The 16,190-nt window shown below is 40.2% G+C and overlaps 1 protein-coding gene across 1 annotated transcript in view; it reads right to left on the reverse strand.

The window, feature by feature from the left end:
* Positions 1 to 13,879, reverse strand: part of PCMTD1 (protein-L-isoaspartate (D-aspartate) O-methyltransferase domain containing 1) — a 293,038-nt gene extending 279,159 nt beyond the window's left edge. The window contains exon 1 of the mRNA XM_053715034.1: positions 13,671 to 13,879. The gene's annotated coding sequence lies outside the window, so the exon portion shown is untranslated. The remainder of the gene's footprint in view (positions 1 to 13,670) is intronic.
* Between the last annotated feature and the right edge of the window lie 2,311 nt (positions 13,880 to 16,190).

A 16,190-nucleotide genomic window follows, 5' to 3' on the forward strand; every position in this document is an offset into this window, starting at 1 on the left:
CCTTAGAAAGGCTAGAACAATGTCCGTATGAGCCTTTGCTTTGTGAAAGGACGACGCTTGTATTAAGATGTCGTCTAGGTAAGGTGCTACTGCAATGCCCCTTGGCCTTAGCATCGCTAGAAGGGACCCTAGCACCTTTGTGAAAATTCTGGGGGCAGTGGCCAATCCGAAGGGAAGAGCCACAAACTGGTAATGCTTGTCCAGAAAGGCGAACCTTAGGAACTGATGGTGATCTTTGTGGATAGGAATATGCAGGTACGCATCCTTTAAGTCCATGGTAGTCATATATTGACCCTCCTGGATCATTGGTAAAATTGTCCGAATGGTTTCCATTTTGAATGATTGGAATTTGTTTAGGATTTTTAAATCCAGAATCGGCCTGAAAGTTCCTTCCTTTTAGGGAACTACAAACAGGTTTGAGTAAAAACCCAGCCCTTGTTCTGCTGTTGGAACTGGGTGTATCACTCCCATTTTCAAAAGGTCTTCTACGCAATGTAAGAATGCCTGTCTCTTTATCTGGTCTAAAGATAAGCGAGACATGTGGAACCTTCCCTTTGGAGGAAAGTCCTTGAAGATACCCCGGAGAGACAATTTCTAGAGCCCAGGGGTCCGGAACATCTCTTGCCCAAGCCTGAGCAAAGAGAGAAAGTCTGCCCCCTACTAGATCCGGTCCCGGATCGGGGGCTACCCCTTCATGCTGTCTTGGTAGCAGCAGCAGGCTTCTTGGCCTGTTTACCCTTGTTCCAGCCTTGCAATGGTTTCCATGCTGGTTTGGGCTGGGATGCGTTACCCTCTTGCCTAGTGGCTGTAGAGGTAGAAGCGAAAGGAACGAAAATTAGACTTATTTTTAGCTTTGAAAGGTCTATCCTGTGGAAGGGCGTGGCCCTTTCCCCCGGTGATATCTGAAATAATTTCTTTCAACTCTGGCCCGAATAGGGTCTTACCCTTGAAAGGAATATTAAGCAATTTTGTTTTGGACGACACATCCGCCGACCGCGATTTTAGCCAAAAGCGCTCTACGCGCCACTATTGCGAAACCAGAATTTTTCGCAGCTAATTTAGCTAACTGCAAAGCGGCATCTGTAATGAAAGAATTAGCCAACTTCAGGGCGTGAATTCTGTCCATGACTTCATCATAAGAAGTCTCCTTCTGGAGCGAGTTTTCTAGTTCCTCAAACCAAAAAGCCGCTGCAGTGGTTACAGGTATAATGCAAGAAATTGGTTGAAGAAGAAAACCTTGTTGAACAAAAATTTTCTTAAGTAAACCTTCTAATTTTTTATCCATAGGATCTTTGAAAGCGCAACTGTCTTCTATTGGTATAGTCGTGCGCTTAGCTAGCGTTGAAACTGCTCCCTCTACCTTGGGGACCGTCTGCCACGCGTCCCTTCTGGGGTCAACAATTGGGAACATTTTCTTAAATATAGGAGGGGGAACAAAAGGTACACCTGGCTTCTCCCACTCCTTATTCACTATATCCGCCACCCTCTAAGGTATAGGAAACGCATCAGTGTGTACTGGGACCTCTAAGAATTTATCCATTTTACACAATTTTTCTGGGACCACCAAGGGGTGACAATCATCAAGTGTAGCTAGGACCTCCTTAAGTAGGGCGCAGAGGTGTTCTAGCTTAAATTTAAATGCTATGGTATCAGGCTCTGCCTGCTGAGAAATTTTTCCTGTGTCAGAAATTTCTCCCTCAGACAGGCCCTCCCTCACCGCCAAGTCAGATTGATGTGAGGGCACTACAGATAAATTATCCTCTGCGTCTGCTTGCTCATTTTCTGTATTTAACACTGAGCAATCACGCTTCCTTGGAAAAGCTGGCAGTTTGGATAAAAATGCTGCGAGAGAATTATCCATTACTGCTGCTAACTGTTGCATAGTAATAGCAATTGGAGCGCTAGATGTACTGGGCATCGCTTGCGCGGGCATAGCTGGTGTTGACACAGAAGGAGGGGATAGCAGGCTATCCTCACTACCTTCAGCTAAAGAATCATCTTGGGCTACATCTTTAAGCGTGATTGTACGGTCCTTAAGCTGTTTGGACGCTATGGCACACTTCACACATAAATTTAATGGGGGAACCACCTTGGCCTTTAAACATACAGAACATAGGCTATCTGAAGGGTTAGACATGTTTGACAGACTTAGACAGAACTTCAATGCAATAAAAATTATTTTTGACAAAAAACTTTACTATCTCTTTAAATAATAAAAGTGCACACTTTATTACTGAAACATCAGAAAACCATCAAATAAACATCCGATTTTAATGAAATTTTCACCACAGTGTCTTAATGATTTGAGAAGATTGCACACAAATTTTCAAACCAATTAACCCCTTAATGCCCAAACCGGAGCTAATAACAGCAGTTAACCGGTTAAAAACACTACAGTCCCATGCCACAGTCTCTACTGTGGCCTTTACCTTCCTTAGGGATTATTTAAGTAGGAAATAAGCCTCTCTGAAGCCCTTTCTGATGCCTCTGGACTCCCCACGTGAAGCTGCATGAACTGCCTAGTGAAAACAACTGCGCAATTGAGGCGCGAAAATGAGGCATCCTCCCTCTACATTCCAGAGTGGAGGGGCCTTTCTGACTAGATTAGGTGTCTAAATAACAGCCAGGCGTAATATTAAACCCCATAAGTGTTTCAAAGTCTGAAAAAACACCTTATTTATACTTCAAACATGCCAAAAAGCAATCGATTTAGCCCACAATAGTGTCAACCAGCATAGAGCCCTTAATATAAGCCATAATTTTATACAGAGTCTAAGAAAAATGGCTTACCTATCCCAGAGGGGATTTCTGACAGTCTTCTAGCATTACTTGGTCTTGTTAGAAAAATGACTGATCATACCTGAAGCAGTTAAGCCTGCAAACGGTTCCCCCCAACTGAAGTTCTCTGGTATTCAACAGTCCTGTGTGGGAACAGCAATGGATTTTAGTTACTGGTGCTAAAATCATATTTCTCTCAGCAGAAATCTTCATCACTTTCTGCTGCAGAGTAAATAGTACAAGCCGGCACTATTTTAAAATAACAAACTCTTGATAGAAGAAATAAAAAACTACAACTAACACTACATACTCTTTACCACCCCCGTGGAGATGCTACTAGTTAGAGCGGCAAAGAGAATGACTGGGGGGCGGAGCCTGAGGGGAGCTATATGGACAACTCTGCTGTGTGCTCTCTTTGCCACTTCCTGTAGGGATTGAGAATATCCCACAAGTAAGGATGAAGCCGTGGACCGGATACACCAGTGTAGGAGAAAAGTTAACTTTCATGATTCAAATAAAGCATGCAATTTTAAGCGATTTTCTAATTTACTCCTATTATCAATTTTTCTTTGTTACCTTGGTATCTTTATTTTAATGTAAGCTTAGGAGCTAGCCTATCTTAGGTTCAGCACCTGGGTAGCGCTTGCTGATTTGCTGATTGGTGGCTACATTTCGACACCAATCAGAAAGTGCTACTCAGGTGATGAACCAAAAATGCTTACATTCTTGCTTTTTCAAATTAAGATACCAAGATAATGAAGAGAAAACAACTATAAAGTTTACTGTCCCTTTAATTTATGGGAAGTTGGCTTGCAAATTACGCTCTAAAAAAGTCTGGACATTGCCAATGATTTATGCTCTTTTACAATCCCTCTTGCAAACATACTACAGTAATAGGCACATTGAGCACATCAATTTTTATATAATCTGAGGAAAGTGTTTTTGACATCAGTTAAAGATCACTTGCATAGATTTGTTTTATGAACCCATTTTCACCTTGCCTTAGAATGGAAAGTGTGTGTGTATATATATATATATATATATATATATATATATATATATATATATATATACACACAGGGAGTGCAGAATTATTAGGCAAGTTGTATTTTTGAGGATTAATTTTATTATTGAACAACAACCATGTTCTCAATGAACCCAAAAAACTCATTAATATAAAAGCTGAATAGTTTTGGAAGTAGTTTTTAGTTTGTTTTTAGTTATAGCTATTTTAGGGGGATATCTGTGTGTGCAGGTGACTATTACTGTGCATAATTATTAGGAAAATTAACAAAAAACAAATATATACCCGTTTCAATTATTTATTTTTACCAGTGAAACCAATATAACATCTCAACATTAACAAATATACATTTCTGACATTCAAAAACAAAAACAAATCAGTGACCAATATAGCCACCTTTCTTTGCAAGGACACTCAAAAGCCTGCCATCCATGGATTCTGTCAGTGTTTTGATCTGTTCACCATCAACATTGCGTGCAGCAGCAACCACAGCCTCCCAGACACTGTTCAGAGAGGTGTACTGTTTTCCCTCCTTGTAAATCTCACATTTGATGATGGACCACAGGTTCTCAATGGGGTTCAGATCAGGTGAACAAGGAGGCCATGTCATTAGATTTTCTTCTTTTATACCCTTTCTTGCCAGCCACGCTGTGGAGTACTTGGACGCGTGTGATGGAGCATTGTCCTGCATGAAAATCATGTTTTTCTTGAAGGATGCAGACTTCTTCCTGTACCACTGCTTGAAGAAGGTGTCTTCCAGAAACTGGCAGTAGGACTGGGAGTTGAGCTTGACTCCATCCTCAACCCGAAAAGGCCCCACAAGCTCATCTTTGATGATACCAGCCCAAACCAGTACTCCACCTCCACCTTGCTGGCGTCTGAGTCGGACTGGAGCTCTCTGCCCTTTACCAATCCAGCCACGGGCCCATCCATCTGGCCCATCAAGACTCACTCTCATTTCATCAGTCCATAAAACCTTAGAAAAATCAGTCTTGAGATATTTCTTGGCCCAGTCTTGACGTTTCAGCTTGTGTGTCTTGTTCAGTGGTGGTAGTCTTTCAGCCTTTCTTACCTTGGCCATGTCTCTGAGTATTGCACACCTTGTGCTTTTGGGCACTCCAGTGATGTTGCAGCTCTGAAATATGGCCAAACTGGTGGCAAGTGGCATCTTGGCAGCTGCACGCTTGACTTTTCTCAGTTCATGGGCAGTTATTTTGCGCCTTGGTTTTTACACACGCTTCTTGCGACCCTGTTGACTATTTTGAATGAAACGCTTGATTGTTCGATGATCACGCTTCAGAAGCTTTGCAATTTTAAGAGTGCTGCATCCCTCTGCAAGATATCTCACTATTTTTGACTTTTCTGAGCCTGTCAAGTCCTTCTTTTGACCCATTTTGCCAAAGGAAAGGAAGTTGCCTAATAATTATGCACACCTGATATAGGGTGTTGATGTCATTAGACCACACCCCTTCTCATTACAGAGATGCACATCACCTAATATGCTTAATTGGTAGTAGGCTTTCGAGCCTATACAGCTTGGAGTAAGACAACATGCATAAAGAGGATGATGTGGTCAAAATACTCATTTGCCTAATAATTCTGCACTCCCTGTATATATATATAAATAAGAACCTGGCCACTAGGAGGAGGCAAAGACAACCCAGCCAAAGGCTTAAATACTCCTCCCACTCCCCTCATCCCCCAGTCATTCTGACAAGGAACAAGGAACAGTAGAAGGAACATCAGGGTGAAAAGGTGCCAGAAGAATATAAGGATGCCCCACAGAAAATGACAGGCGTGGAGCTGTGGACTCTTTCCATCAGAAGAAAAGGAAATGTTCAGGTTTTCAAAACACAAAACCTTCCACATGCTGAACAAACCATACAAACTGTTGGATCAAGTCCCATAGGACCATCCCAGGGCCTAAAAATTGAAGGGCCAAACCACTCAACTAGTGGCAACGGGGCACTACGCCTGCCAGCCCCCTCCCACAAGGAGGAGGAACTCTAGGTTCCTCTAGGTAACAAAGAGTATCGATCCCAGAAGGTTCCTGAAGGAAACAGAATGAAAATAAAAGACATCCCATCGGATAAAATATAAGGCAACCCGAAGGTTAACGCCCAAAAAAAGACACAGGCCTACCTGTAGGACCAGCAACACGGAGCCCTACTTGTCAAAACTGGGAAAGAACTCCAAAACAAAGACAATGTCTAACGAGTTGTACCATATCTGAGAACTACAGGATCACTCAATAAGTCAAACAGATGTCTGAGCAAGACGCGAAGGTGCGCAATCTGGTACCAAAAGGCACAACACTGGGAAACAGCACCTTCAGGCTGCGGAGGCCCCCCCCAAGGTGGAACACCCGGGACAATAGGGCACAAGCACATTCTCAAAGAAATGTCTGAACCCTGCAGACGAGCAAGCACCAAAAAGATCTGCAAGCGAAAACATGCTGCAAGCTCCGGGGAGGAACACACTACCCTGCGCGGAGAAACCATAAACTGGGTTACCCGCATGTTTAGGAGGAATAATCTGAAGGGAACTCGCCCTCTGAAAGACAGGACCCCCAGAGGCGGATGGCTCAGCAGATCCCGTATTCCCCGAGCCTGAGGAACCAGGTGCTCTCATATGGCATATGGAACAACACTGGTTGACAGGAGTCAACAAGGCCAAACTGGATTTGTCACCTGACACAGAATCATAATCTGATATCATAATCGTCTCGGTATCAGAACCCTCCGGACCTGAATTTGAAATGATCACAGGATCAGCATCAGCATCCCCCATAACTGTAAAGAGGAAATAGGACTGCAAACAATAATAAATAAAAAAAACAGCACCTGACACCACCAATGGCTGGGGCACCAACCACCTCCTACGACCAGACCCCTGCGAGGAACCAGGTGCTCTCTTATGGCATATGGAACAACACTGGTTGACAGGAGTCAACAAGGCCAAACTGGATTTGTCACCTGGTTGGCTGGGGCACCAACCACCTCCTACGACCAGACCCCCCGAGGAACCAGGTGCTCTCATATGGCTGGGGCACTAACCACCTCCTACGACCAGACCCCTGCGAGGAACCAGGTGCTCTCATATGGCATATGGAACAACACTGGTTGACAGGAGTCAACAAGGCCAAACTGGATTTGTCACCTGGTTGGCTGGGGCACCAACCACCTCCTACGACCAGACCCCCCGAGGAACCAGGTGCTCTCATATGGCTGGGGCACTAACCACCTCCTACGACCAGACCCCTGCGAGGAACCAGGTGCTCTCATATGGCATATGGAACAACACTGGTTGACAGGAGTCAACAAGGCCAAACTGGATTTGTCACCTGACACAGAATCATAATCTGATATCATAATCGTCTCGGTATCAGAACCCTCCGGACCTGAATTTGAAATGATCACAGGCTCAGCATCAGCATCCCCCATAACTGTAAAGAGGATATAGGACTGCAAACAATAATAAATAAAAAAACAGCACCTGACACCACAAATGGCTGGGGCACCAACCACCTCCTACGACCAGACCCCTGCGGACTAGAATATCTCAGTCGCCAGATGTACAGGAATGCGGAAATGAGAACAGAGCGTAACCATGCCCGGACACAGGGTGAACCGTACAGTCCAAAAAGCGCGCCAAAAGGCTGCGTCAATACCAAAAGGCCTCAAAGTTCCAAACCACGAGCCCATAAATCTTACATATAAGCAGGTTGAATCACATAACAAACATGATTATAAACCCCCCTGTCCAACAACCCCCCTCAGAATATGTTAACCCTCGATTCCAAGATACTAACAGAGACTCACTGAGACCCTTATGTTATAAGATAAACCTGTGAGGTGATAGCCACACAGAAAACATTCATAATACAGTACATTGAACAAAGTAAAATGAAACGATCTTCCCGGAATCAACGCCGTGGAACACGAACACGGCCTTTCAAGTGTGACGAATAGTGGCATCGCCTCCGCCATGGACTTGATAGAAGAAAGCAGGCAGCAGAGGGAAGTTTGACAACGCTGATTGCTTGAGGAGCTGTTAAGCCGAGTCGGGATGGTTTCGCAGAAAGAGACTTCCTGCATCTCCGGACTCTAACTTTCATTTAAGTCCTCACTGAGAGACTGACAGGACTACTTAAAACTCCTGTCCCATGTCGAAGAGTACTACCCTCCATAAGAGACAAAAACAAAAATTAAAAGTTACAAATTCTGACATGTCTCTGCCAACCTGAGACGAAAAGCAAAGAATGACTGGGGGATGAGGGGAGTGGGAGGAGTATTTAAGCCTTTGGCTGGGGTGTCTTTGCCTTTTCCTGGTGGCCAGGTTCTTATTTCCCAAAAGTAATGAATGGAGCTGTGGACTCTTTCCATTTATGAAGAAAACGATGTTAAACTCACCCTATCTTTAAGGAAAGTAGATCGCTAACACAGCATCTCTGGCTGCCCACAGCACAGCGCTTTCTCCAATGAGGTGACTTTTCCACCTCTAGACCATTAGCCGTGCTAGGATGTCAGTTGACACGCACAGCTATTGGTCTAGAGTTGGAAATGTCCCCTCATTTAAAGAAAGTGCTGTGCCGTGGGCGGCCGGTGGCCCTGTGTTAGCAATCTACTTTCCTTACAGATAGGGTGAGTTTAACATCGTTTTTTACAAAAGGATGAGAGAAACTAATGTTTATTTTTAGTAATGGTAAATCCTAGTGTTTGTTTTACACTTGGGTTTTTACCATTAATCTTTACTGCATGTGATGACGGAATTTTATTTAAAGAGTGTGTGCAACTATGCTCAAGCATATAATAATGTAGTATTATTAATAATAATAATAATAATAATAATAATAATAATAATAATAATAATAATAATGTAGTATTGCCATTGGAATTCTTTTTCCTCGAGTACAATATAGCATTGCATAAAATGACAGTTCTGCTGCATTTACACTTTGTGTTTTGTATTTTATATTACTTTAGACTCCAGATTAAGTTTTATTACATTTAATCTTTGCACTTTCTATTTTGTATTTTCATTTCTATTGATTCTGTATACAGCAGTGTATTAAGGACTGTGATTTTACAAATTCTGATTATGCTTGATGTTTAAAGATTCTCTAGTTTGGACGGAAATTATAATGAAGTCCCAGAGAAATAAGAGATACCTTCTGTAGAGAATAATGAGGCTCTCTGTAACACAGAATTTCACAGGAGAGTGAAGTTAACAGGAGAACACCTGGGACTGATAAAGGCTCAATTTGCAGCAAATACAAATGAAACTGAAATGTTTTCCCAACAATTTAACTTGAGTTTAGTGTATATTACTTTTTCTGTCAGATAAATAAGTGTATTGTGAATTTTGTGCAAAGTTTACCTGCATACAGCTGGTGAGAATTTAGTGAGACCAGATTGTGTAAAAAGTTTACTTTGTTTCATGAGAATTGTGTGATAGCTTCCGACATACCCTGGGAACTCTCCTGTTCAGCCCAGGGAACTCCCCTGTCCCTGGGCTTGCCTCTCCTTAGAAATGCAGAGAACACCCCTTATACAAGTATAGCAAAATGTGCCTGTCTAGAATTTTGTGAGATATTTTGCAGTGCCGGAGGATCATTTTAGATCTCATCTGAGTTGAGAGCTTTATGAGAGGCATCTCTCATTTCTCTGGGACTTCCAGGTTTCGCCCTTTTTCTTTTTGCATTCAGTGAGTTTAGCCCCTGTGAAGCCTGCACTCTAATTTCTCTCCAAGCAGGAGAATCTCTTATCGTCAGGCCCTTAGAGCACTGCTTGTCTCACATTGCCAAGAAACAGCCAAAAGCATACACCCTTAACTTATATCTGGGGACTTCTATGGGTGGTGAGTAGAGTTGCCACCGCAGCCATGTTTTCCTGGACACTTATGAGTTACACATGCTGCAGGGTGCATGTGCAGGGAGGAAAATGTATTGTGTTTCTGGACAGCCCTATTTATATGCACTATTCATATTCTTTCCTGCACACTCTTCAGCATGTGTAACTTATAAGTGCACAGGAAAACATGGCTGAGGTGGCAACCCTAGTGGTGAATCACTGTACACATCATCACACTCTAGTTTAGAAGCAGTAAAGGTTTTTGTCATCACAAGATTTTTCTACTGTATAAATTAACATAGTTGGTGAGTTTGAAAATGCTTTCAATGTTTAATTGACTTGTTTACAGGAATTGTTTTTTTCAGTAGCCAAACTCCACCCACCCCTTTATTTATTTGGAGGAGCCAATCACTGTCTGTTACTTGACTAGACAGGGTTGACCCCTGCCATTATGTTAGCAAAATCATTATTGATTTGCAGTTCCTTATCTGATAAGCTTGCTGAAGCCAATTAGGAACAGATATGTTGCAGGGGTAGGCTTCAGAAGCCCACAATGTGCCTTTCCAGTTGTCAGAAATGGAAAATTTTAATTTTCCAACTTACATTACAGGAAAAGATGGAAAAATAAATGTATATTGCAAAGTTGTTATACAACACATAATTAAAAATCTCATATTAAGATTGCAGTGATAGATGTCCACTAAAGTTATTTCATTATGTAGGTCATGTGAGGCCAGCAAAGCAGTGAAACAACTGGACCATAAGTAGATGCAGACTGTAAATGAATGCTATGAGCACAGGAGCAATAATTAATAAAACAGCCTGTTCTTCACGCAATTCAAATGTTACAGTGAAAACCGTAAATTGGAAGGTGTTGTTATCAAGGACAGCAGCTTTGCAGCATAAAAGAATGGTTGAGAAAAGCATCAAGTTAGAAGCCAGCCAAGAATATTGAGGAGCCAATCATCTAGTTCTATTTAGGAGCCAAATATGCTAAGAGTAAAAAATAATATTATAGGAGCTGAGACATCTTCAAGGATGTGCCAAATTCCAGATTAAAGGCAGCAGACAGGTGGGTTGTGTACCCTTTAGCAAGCCCTTTGAAGTAGGCTATGTAGCATGGGGAACTATTTCAGACACTGAACCCTGCTCTGGTATGAGCACATAAAGATACATGGCTTGATTACAGTTAAAGTGAGAAAGTGAAAAAAATGCAATTTATCAACAACCACAGTGTAATCGTTTAAACTTAAAACAAGACAAATTGCTAGACACCAGACAGAATGATGTAGATTCCATGGCAACAAGGTGCCCAACATTTGTCATGTTGCCTCATACTATAAACACTGACATTTGAGACTCCAATTTCAAAATATAGGAGTTCCATCTTTGCTTTGAGTTTTTTATTCCATTCAATATGTGTGTATATAATATATATATATATATATATATATATATATATATATATATATATATATATATATATATATATATTTACATATTGAATTAATATCATAACACAAACATCACACACAGCCTACTTTGGGGTCTGTAAATGAATTTGCAGACGCAACTTATGAAGTATTGATAAGCAGGTTTGCCTATGTGAGTCTGCAAGTTCTGAAGAAGTTATCTTGAGACCACTGCTTTCTAACCTCTTTGCCAGAAAATCTCACCTGGGGATAATAATGGTCATTTTTTTAATGTAGAATCCTAAACTTGTATATTGAAAGAGATACTGTAAATAGGACAGACAGGCAGATATAGATGGATAGATAGATATCCTTCACAAAAGGAAAGTAAACAAAGATTCACCCAAAGAAGACACATGCTTTTGTTCTGCTTAATATATTTTAGCTGTCCATACTAAAGTAAATTAAAGGGACAGTAAAGTCAAAATTAAACTTTAATTATTCAGATAGGGCATTACATTTTAAACAACTTTCCAATTTATTTTCTATCATTAAATTTACCATGTTTACTTGGGATTCTTTGTTGAAGGTTAAACATAGGCAGGCTCATAGGCTGACTTCTAAACCCTTGAAGGCTAAATCTTATAACAGTGCATTTTATTAGCTTCTAGCAGCTAGACAGTGCTAGTTTGTGTGTGCCATATAGATAACATTGTGCTCATTCCTGTGGAGTTATGCATGAGTCAACACTAATTGGCTGAAATGCAAGTTTCTAAATAGCACTGAGATAAGGCGCAGTCTGCAGAGGCTTAGATACAAGGTTATCACAGAGGTTAAAAAGTGTATTAATATTACTGTGTTGGTTATGCAAAACTGTTGGAATGGGTAATAAAGGGATTAGCTATCTTTTTTTAAAAATAAATATTTTTAAGTAGACTGCCCCTTTAATGCTTATTAAATGTTAAACATTGTGTGACTTAACAAGTAACATTTAATATACTAAATATAATAAACTATATCTCAAGAATGGCTTTTTTAGTTAATTGGTCAAAAGACAACACTAAATTCCCACTAACCTGTAAATGTATTAAATCAACAAATTTCCTCTCATAATATTCTTAAAGGGACATGAATCCCAACTTTTTTTTATTTCATGCTACAGATACAGCATTACACTTTAAAAACTTTCAATGTACTTATATTCTCAATGCAGCAATGCATTACTGGGAGCTAGCTGAACACATATGTAAGCCATTGACAAAAAGGGAAATATGTGCAGTCACCAATCAGCAGCTAGCTCCAAACTCCTGAGCCTTCATATGTACTATTTTCACAAAGGATAACAAGAGAATGAAGCAAATTGTAAAGTTGTTGAATATGAAGGGCAATTATCTTATGTGTAACAGCATGATTAGCTAGCCTGCATCCACAACAGTGACTGACATGTCCTGCTCTCGTGCAATTGGGAGAGCTCTTGTGCATAGGTAGATTTTGACACACGATGCGTTACAAATGATGATTGCAGGCGGAAAAGTTCTCAACTTGAGAATGTCCTCTGCAATATTTTTATTTTTTTTTTACTATGGTTGTATTATCTTTTTCATAACAAATAAAATATTGCAAAGATAATTAAACAGAATAGGTTGGATTGTACTTGCATTTAAATGTAATTCCTTGGATGCATGACTGAGCTTCACACATTGCATGGCAGTGACAAAGATTCTTTCCGACAGCAAACAGGGTAAAGTTGTGTATTGCCAACAGGAACAATCCACTTGAATTCTGCTAGTTGGACCATTATCTCCATCAACATTTCATCTAAGAGAATATTCTGCTTATGTACATAAAGATCAGCATTTAATCTTTTTTTTCTTGAAGTAATGTTAAATAAAAGCTGCTTAAATGTAAAGTGACACTAACAGGAAATACATGTTTGTGTACAACTGATATCTAGATATGTACTGCCAACTAGCTGACAGGGAAACTAACAGACAAATAAAGTTGGTTTATTCAGGGCAGTGACATCAACTTTCCAAAACACTGTAATGAGTTTTTTTTTTTTTATAAAACAAAACAGTTTGAGTGCATTGTCCCTTGGTAAAATTATACAACCTTCCCAAAGCCACATATCAATTAGGTTTACGTGGAATAAATAAAGTATAAAGCAGGTTGTAGCTGCTTCATTGTATCATTTTTTTCCAGATATTCTCTCTCATCGATATAGGTCACTACATTTGCGTATAACTCATCTGTATGTAGCACAAAGATGCGTAAACTTTATGCCATGTCTAGTATCTACCAGACACAAAGGAGGAATTGTGAGAGACGTTACTGTTTTGCACATTATATACATCTGCACAGCAGCAGCTAGCCTCAGCAAAATATTACCAAGTCCTAAGCATAAATAAGCCAAAATGACTGCGCCACAAACTGCGGAGCTGATCTCTGCGGAAGGATATAGGTGAGGGATCACATGACAAAATAGAGCGATCTCTACATAGTCAAGACATTCAATCACAAAACCACTTGGCAACAAAGCAAATACACATTACTGCTGTTACCTGCTGCATGAGACCCTCTCAGATCAGCTGTCCTCCTACTTACCATCAGAGCCCGGGGGAGTTTATATTGCGTAAACTCTCTTATAGGCTTTTCTCCTGTAGCTTGTTCAGATTATTTGCTCTGAGAATGTGTAAACAGCAATACTAAGCGGCTATTTTTTGGGTGCAATTAATGATCTCTACATTTGAGAGTTAAGGGGCCTCCGACAGCCGATCTTCTTGTTTGTTTTGATCTGTGCGGTGGATTCTGGGAGGAGGGGGAGCACTGAACAGCTGAGAGGATGTAAACAGTAGCCATGTGACTGGCGGCTCTGCAAGCCAATCGCTGCAGATCAGATACACTGCTGCCGTGGTTGCTACGTATGTGTTTATTGTGTAGGCCTGAGGGAACGGAGTTATCGCTCTTATTATGAGTGCGATGGATTTGACATTTAGTGGAAACGTTAGTTGAGGATAATATATATATATTATATATACAAACCATGATTACCTACATGGATACATTGTATGAAACCCTCAGCCTACCAGTACCTATACATTTTTTGTGGGGTTTTATGACAGTTTTCCAACTGTATAGGAACACACTGCTAAGAGACTAATGTTGACACGGCACAGTCTTAAAGGTGCAAATCACTGAATACGCACACAATCGTAAAGGGACATGCACACGAAACCCACACAGCTTTGACAATTCACACCATGATGCACACAGCTTTAAAAAGGGACAGATAATGGTATACAATGTTTTTTTTCTTGGCACTGATATTTGGATTTTCAACATATGTTTTTTTTTTTTTTTCTAATTTTTTTATTAATGAAAAAAAGTTTAACAATACAAAGTGAATTGAAAAGAATTAGGATACCCAAAATGTATCCCAGGATTATACCAATAGTTAATATTAATAACAAGTGGAGCGTAGACATTTCTAAAATCAATCTAGGAGAGTTATAGAAAAAGAAAAAGAGAGAGAATTTTTTTTCTTTTTTCCCCTCCTCTCCCCTTGATAGAATTATGTGTATTTTCCTCTCTCTCCCCCCCCCCCCCCCAAGCCAGCCATTTTTATAATTGAGCATTAAAGGGACATAATACTCACATGCTAAATCACTTGGAACTGATGCAGTATAACTGTAAAAAGCTGACAGGAAAATATCACCTGAGCATCTCTATGTAAAAAAGGAAGATATTTTACCTCACAATCTCCTCAGCTCAGCAGAGTAAGTTCTGTTCATGTGATATTTTCTAGTCAGCTTTTTACAGCTATGCTGCATCACTTTCAAGTGTTTATGCATTTGGGTATTATGGCCCTTTAAGGATTTTTTCCATGCGGTTAATGAAGGTTTTATCTTGACTTAGAACAAAGTCCCTCCAAATCTTTATATATTAATTATCCTTCTTTTTCTCCAAGCTATAGTCATGAGCCGCCAATAGTGCAGTATTGATTAGGGCATTTTTTGTATCCTTAACCGAAGGGACTTGAGGTTTGGTCCAATTAATGAACAAAAGTTTTCTAAGGTTAAGTATGGCAGTTAAAGTGAATGTAAATTTTACACTTATTCCCAATAAATATCGAATCTTATTAACTATATTATTGATACCGCATTATTATTATATTAAAATATGCCAAATATAATATGATATTTTACTTTTCAACTTAGCTCCGTTTTCAGTTGGAGCTCCTCCCATCCATTACTTCCTTTCTTTCCTTCGCATAACGTCTAGAGCGGTCCCACCTGATCTATGACATATTACCAAAGCGCGCTCACAATCTCCTGTTTTTATGCGCATGCGTTTCAAATCAACTTCCGAATTTGCGCATGCGTTTACTCTCTACCAACGAAATTGCGCATGTGTTGATAAACTATGGTGTACTCGCAACCACAGCAGTGTGTTTACGCATGCACATACAAAAGACGCATGCGCATAAAGTCATAATGACGTTTTGAAAAAGGGGCTGGACAGCACGGGGTAAGACCGATCATTAGTTTATTGATGTGTCAATCAAAGTAATAAACGCAGACCAAAATGGCAGGAGGAGGGAGAGAGCAAGACAATTTGAACTAAGTATATAAATCTATAAAATATAGAGTTTTTAAAAAAAACGATGACTTAAACTTATGCTAATTTTGAGAGATACAGCAGTTCGGATTGTCTACTATGAGTGACTTTACATCCACTTTAAGATGAATTTCTCTTTACTCCCCCATGAAATACATGGGGACAGTAAAATTATAGAGTCCATAAAAAAAGATAGTTTAAGGCCTGTCATTTGTGAGAGGAAATAAGCTACTTTTTGCCAAAATTGATTCACTTTGGGGCATTCCCATAAAAGATGGTCCAATCTTGGATCACTTAGACCACACTTAATACATTCATTCTTAACTTTATTATTCCACTTGGCTACCCGCCGCGGGGTAAAATAATCTCTGTTAAAGATTCTAAACTGAGTTTCTCTTAAATATGCTGAGTGAGATAAAGACAGCGTTGTTTTTAGACTTCTAACAAATTGATTTAAAAGGTCCGGGGAGTCTCATAACTTTTCCCAATACACAAGTAATTGTATTG

This window comes from Bombina bombina, chromosome 5 (genome assembly GCF_027579735.1).
Source record: "Bombina bombina isolate aBomBom1 chromosome 5, aBomBom1.pri, whole genome shotgun sequence".
NCBI lineage: Eukaryota > Metazoa > Chordata > Amphibia > Anura > Bombinatoridae > Bombina > Bombina bombina.